Genomic DNA, 6,622 nt, shown 5'->3' with positions numbered 1-6,622 from the left:
GTACCAGCTTTTGCTATCACTTGGGGAGTGAACCATTGGACACAAGATCTTCCTCTCTGTCTCTCCCCCTCTCTGTATATATGTCTTTCCAATAACAATAACAACTGAAGCTTCTTTTAGTGGGCAACCGGCATCGTTAAGAAAGGCCTCAGTGCAGGATGTCCAAGGCGTCCCAGGCCCACCTTGGTGAGACTTTAGGTGTGAGCTGGACACAGGCAGTTGGTGGCTACCAAGCAGTTTGGAAACAGCAGGGAAACTGATCCTGCCCGTGCCTGGCATACTCTCCAGACGGGCTGCCTCTGTCCCTTGCAGGGCACCGCGGCGTCCTACCTGGGCTTCCTGTTCTCAGGGTCCCGTGTTGCCCTCTCCTCCCCATGTCCCCAATCTGCCACGTCTCAACATACCCTGTTTCTATCTGCGGTCCCTGCCTACCTGCCACTACACTCACCCTGCGGAAGAAGCTCCATGAGAGCCAAGCAAGGCCTGCATTCCGCATAGGCGTCCTGGCTCCCACGACATCCCCTCCTGCTCTTCCTGCGTGCGGAGCATTCCTCACAAGCTCCTGGCTTCAACCTGACCCGGTCCATGCTGTGGTGGGAAGTAAAACAGTGTATGGAAAACCTCTATTTCTCTCTATCGCTTACTCTCACTTTTTTCTTCCTTCCTTCCTTTTTCCTTTTTTTCTTTTCTTTCCTTTCTTTAAGATATACTGTTTTGTTTTTTGTTTTTTTTGGAAAGGCAGATTTACAGAAAGAAGGAGAAACAGAGAGAAAGATCTTCTATTTGCTGATTCACTCCCCAAATGACTGAAACAGCTGGAGCTGAGTCAATATGAAGCCAAGAGCCAGGAGCTTACTCTGGGTCTCCCACATGGGTGCAGGGTCCCAAGGCTTTGGGCCATCCTCTACTGCTTTCCCAGGCCCTAAGCAGGGAGCTGGAAGAGAAGTGGAACAGCCAGGGCAAGATCAGCATTTGCATGGGTGCTGGCACCCATAGTTGGAGGACCAGCATATTGAGCCATCCCCTGTCCTTTTTAATAAAGTAAATTAAATAAATTAAAACTTAACTGTGACTCTCAAGAGCAGTCTGTACTATGTGTGTCTACTCCCCCAACCCCCACAGCTTAGCCCACCCTTCTGCCTCCACATTCCTGAGCCACTAACAGATGGGGAGTGAATCAGAAAAGAAGGAAGTGTTGCTGTTCTCAAAAAAAAAAAAAAAAAAAAAAAAAGAGCAAGAATCTAGATAAAGTTCAGTGATTCACCTTTCAGCCCCAGCCCCACCCTGCCTCACACCCCCCACAGCAACCACAGCAAAGGGCTGACTTCCTGGTTTTGAGACCAGGAAGGACAGCGTCCAAGGCCTCCTGGCTCTGGGACCTGAAGCCAGTCCCTGAGCCAGCCTGTTCCCCACTCTGGAACGGGGAGACGCAAACAGTGTTTCCCATGCGGCGGAAAGGAGGATTCAGAGGTGTAATCAGTAGGCACCAAAGGACGTGGAACACTGTCGGGCATGTGATCAGCTCTCTGGAGATGTGCATCAGGGGAAGGAAAAGCTCCTTAGCCTGTTTAGTGGTTGAGAGGCCAGTGCAGGTACCTGTATCCCACATCTGGGTAACCAATCTGGTCTCCGCGATCCTCTTGGGCTCCCGACTCCAGCTGCCTGTTGCTGTGCATCCTGGGAGGCCATCGGGATAGCGCACTTTGGCTCCTCCCACCTATGGACCCGACTGAGACCTTGGCTGCCAGCTGTTTTCCAGACTTTGGGAAGTGGTCAGTGAACAGTTCTCTCACTTCTCTATCACATGTGGAAGAACAGGCTTTATTAAATGTATAAATGTATATTTATAAATATATGCTTTCTGAAAATTTTATTTTTATTGGAAAGTCAGAAATGCAGAGAGGAGGAGAGACAGAGAAGAAGATCTTCTGTCCATTTATTCACTGCCCAGGCGGCCGCAATGGCCTGAGCTGTGCCAATCCGAAGCCAGGAAATCTAAGCCTCCTCTGGGTCTCCCATGTGGGTGCAGGGTCCCAAGGCTTTGGGCCGTCCTCAACTGCTTTCCCAGGCCACAAGCAGGGAGCTGGATGGGAAGCAGACAAGGACAGCCCAAAGCCTTGGGAACCTGCACCCGTGTGGGAGACACGAAAGAAACTCCTGGCTCCTGGCTTTGGATCAGCTCAGCTCCGGCTGTTGTGGTCACTTGAGGAGTGAATCAGTGGACGGAAGATCTTCTGGCACTCCTTGTCTCTGTATATCTGACTTTGCAATAAAAATAAATAAATCTTAAAATAAATAATACTTAAAAAAACACAGTGGAATAGCTGGGACTGCAAGAGCTGTTCATATGTGATGTGGTCAACGTAATTGGTGATTTCACCTACTATACCCCAGTTATGGCCCCTTTTCCACAATTTTTAATCACACACTTCAGTGCCAAGGCCATTCTCATTCTTATGTAACCATCTTCCATCTACAGGATCTCTTCATCTTCCCAACATGGAACTCTATGCCCAGTAATTTTCTCTACCCTCTTCATCCTGCCGAAGCCTGCTGAAGTTGTGGCCGTAGCTTCAGCTGGGTGGCCCAAGCATTGCCCAGGCATTTCCTAACTGGTTGAGAACTCACCACTGGGGAGCCTTTAACCTGTAGGTTCATGCCGAACAAGGAGGGGTCAGGGAGGCCTTAGAATCCTAAGACCCTTCCTCAAACTCTTGGTGTCCATTCAAGAGGCGCCCCAACTTCCGGCTCTCTCCGAGGGGTGCTTCCCCCTTCCCTCTTCTTCCCGACTCACCAGGTGACTTTGGAATGAAATCTCTCTCTGCAACCAGTTCCCACCCTTTTGTTTCTTTTATTTATTAAGATTTATTTATTTATTTTGATGATTTTTACATAGTTAATTAGGGTGATAATGGTCAATGATGACAGGAAAGTTTGTGAGATCATCAAATCCATGTTCTCTGTTTTTCCTTCCTGTATCTGGGGTAAGAGGAGAGATAAGCAGAGAAGCCACATCCAGCCTCCCAGAGCCTCTTTATCCTGGGATGGCAGACAGTCATCTGACACGACCCAGTAGTTCAACAGTTTTTGACAGTTCAACAGTTCTGAATTATTGCCAAACTTGCCATTCCAAATACAATGAAATTTCTCCAGAATCCACTGACTGACATAGTCCACCTTAGAGTCTCCGTTTGCCCAGATATTCACTGCCAACTCTTTTTTTTTTTTAAGATTTATTTTTATTACAAAGTCAGATATACAGAGAGGAGGAGAGACAGAGGAAGATCTTCCGTCCGATGAGTCATTCCCCAAGTGACCACAATGGCCGATGCTGAGCCAATCCGAAGCCGGGAACCAGGAACCTCTTCCAGGTCTCCCACACAGGTGCAGGGTCCCAAAGCTTTGGGCCATCCTCGACTGCTTTCCCAGGCCACAAGCAGGGAGCTGGATGGGAAGTGGAGCAGCCGGGATTAGAACCAGCACCCACATGGGATGCCGGGGCATTCAAGGCGAGGACTTTAGCCACTAGGCCACGCCGCCGGGCCACACTGCCAACTCTTGGCTGGGGTAGTTGATCCATTGGTTCTGTCCTCCATCCTCTATTGTGGTACCAGGTGTCCTCTGCAGACTCCAATGTACTTGTCATATCCTCCATGTGCATCTGGATGTGCTGTCCACTGCTCCATCCAAGCCACCAAGGAGGCCCAGCTCTGACACTTGCACTCCATAGTCAGACCATGGAACCTGCAATCTTTCCATGGTTGGGGTTCTGAGTTCAGTTGAGGATCCCCAAAGAAAACATCTGAGGGCCCGGCGGCGTGGCCTAGGGACTTAAGTCCTTGCCTTCAATGCGCCGGGATCCCATATGTGCGCCAGTTCTAATCCCAGCAGCTCCACTTCCCATCTAGCTCCCTGCTTGTGGCCTGGGAAAGCAGTTGAGGATGGCCCAATGCTTTGGGATCCTGCACCCACATGGGAGACCTGGAGGAAGTTCCTGGCTCCTGTTTCCGGATTGGCACAGCGCCGGCCATTGCGCTTACTTGGGGAATGACTCATTGAACGGAAGATCTTCCTCTCTATTTCCCCTCCTCTCTGTATATCTGACTTTGTAATATAAACAAATAAATCTTTCAAAAAAAAAGAAACTTCATCCGAGGTTATCCCAGATCTTATTCTGGTGTGTGCTTGTCAGCACAGGGTCCGGCACAGTCTATCACCCAAATCAGCTTATACACATGCTGGTGGTTGCAATTGCTGGGTCAGTTCTATTTCCAGCCCTGTCTTCCACATGAACCAATGGGTGTTGCAGCCCAGCCTGATTCTGTCCAGCACACACTCGACCTTTATATGCACTAATGGGAGCTGCAACCTAGTCAGAGTAACCCACAATAACCCCTACCAGGCCTGCCCCTGTCCTGGTGCTTGGCAGTATATGCAACAGACTAGTCCAGTCTGGCCCACATCCCATCCAGGCCTCATAACTGTCAATGGGCATTGAAGCCTAGTTCAACCCAACCAGCCCCACTATCCAGCCCACACATACACCAGTGGGTACCACTCTCTGTCTAGCCATGCTTATCCCAGTCCTAGTTCTCATGCCTACCATTCAGAGCGGCAGCCCAAGAGGAAAGTGCCAACTGTTTCCGTACTGGGCCCACTCACTCCCAGATCTTGCATTCTCCAGGTGGTTCTACAGATTAACTTGACAGAATTTTCCTCCTGTGCCCACATCTGCCAGCTAATGTTGTGGTAAAGTTCAACCAACCCATACCCACTCTGACTTATGTTTGCACCAGCAGAAACAGTCATCCCAGCCTGGTTTCCCCCAGATTCAACTCATATGAGGCCAACAGGTATTGTAGCCCTGCCTGGCCTGGTTTGCCCCCATGCCAGCTCTCCTGCTCACCAGTGGGAATGGTGGTCCAGCAGGGGAGTCTCATGCAGACCCTGTACCAGATTTGCCCCCTCTCCTCTGAGACTCACATGTGCTGCTTGGGCACTGCGGCCCAGTCTGGCATGGCCTGCCTCAGCACAGTGGGCCCACCCCCACTTACAAGCTTACACCTTTGGAAGCTGCAGCCAGCCCTCGCTCCCAGCCCTCAAATGAAATGACCTGTGTTGCGACCCAACTCAGCCTGACCCACACTCCATTCTGGTGCTTGGATTCACCAGCGGGTAATATGAACTGGCCCAGCCTGGTTCGCCCACAACCTGTGCCAAACGTATGCTGGTGGGTACCATTACCTTACCTGCTCTGGGCTGCTTCCTATCATTGTTCTTGTGTTCAACTCCAGGGACTGTGTCACTACAGAGGAGTTCCCCAAGCTCCTCCATCAAAACCTCTCCCACACAAGAACCACGATAGGGAACAGCCCAGAGCAGGCCAGGGAAAGGTACCCACCAGCATATATTTGGCACAGGTTGGGGACGGACCAGGCTGAACCAGTTCACATCCCCTGCTGGCGAATCCAAGCACCAGAATAGTGCGGGTTGGGCAAGGTTCAGTCGCAGCACATACGAGTACACATTACAGCTGGGATTGGGTACCTGCTGGGCTGGGTTAGACTGTAACCTTCACCAGCATCAGCTAGAGTTGGGGATGGGCTGGGCCAGGCCAGGCTACAGCACTCACTGGCAAATGCCAAGGCGAGGGGGCCATGCCAGACTGAATTGCAGCACCAAACCAACATGTAGGAACCAGGGAGGGATGGGTAAAGCTGGGAATATGGAGGGGCCCCTTGCTGGAACACCACTTTCACTAGAGAGAATGAGTTGGGATGGGAACAGACCAGGCCTGGCAGGGCTACAACACCTGTGGGCCTCATATGAGCCAGATCAGGGAAGAGCCAGGTTGGGCTGACTGTTCCTACTGGTGCAAGCATAAATCAGAATGGGTGAGAGTTGCTTGGGTTTTGCTGCAGCACAGCTGGCAGATGCTGGCACTGGAGGCTAAATCTGTCAAGTTAAACTGCAGAACCACCTGGAAAGTGCAGGATCTGGAAGGGGAGTGGACCCAGCAGGGAAATAGTGGGATCCTCCCTCGTGGGTTATCACTCCCACTGGAGCACATGAAAACCAGCACAGGGACTGGGGTGGCTAGACAGAAAGGCAACCATCAGCATGTGTGTGGGCTGGATAGTGGAGCTTGCTGGGTTGAACTAGGCTTCAATGTCCATTGACAGTTATGAGGCCTGAATGTGATGTGGGCCAGACTGGAATAGTCTGCGGGACATATGGGCAAGCATGGGAACCAGGGCAGGGGGCAAGCCTGGTAGGGGTTATTGCGGGTCGCTCCGACTAGGCTGCAGCTCCCACTGGTTTGTGTGAGGGCTGAGTGTGTGCTGGACAGAATCAGGCTGGGCTGCAACACCCATTGGTTCATGTGGAAGACAGGGCTGGAAATAGAACTGACCCAGCAATTGCAACCAAGCTGATTGAGGTGAAGGACTGTTCCAGGACCTGTGCTTGCAAGCACAGACAAGAATCTGGTCTGGGATCATCTCAGACAAAGTTTCTTTGGGGATCTCCCCAATCAAACTGCTCAATTCAGAACCCAACCATGGAGGAAAAGTGCAGGTTCCATGGTCTGACCATGGAGTACAAGTGTCAAAGCTGAGCCTCA

The sequence above is a fragment of the Ochotona princeps genome, chromosome 2, assembly GCF_030435755.1.
Source record: "Ochotona princeps isolate mOchPri1 chromosome 2, mOchPri1.hap1, whole genome shotgun sequence".
In the NCBI taxonomy this organism is placed as follows: domain Eukaryota; kingdom Metazoa; phylum Chordata; class Mammalia; order Lagomorpha; family Ochotonidae; genus Ochotona; species Ochotona princeps.
The sequence above is the reverse complement of the archived record's forward strand: the minus strand, read 5'-3'. Positions refer to the sequence as shown.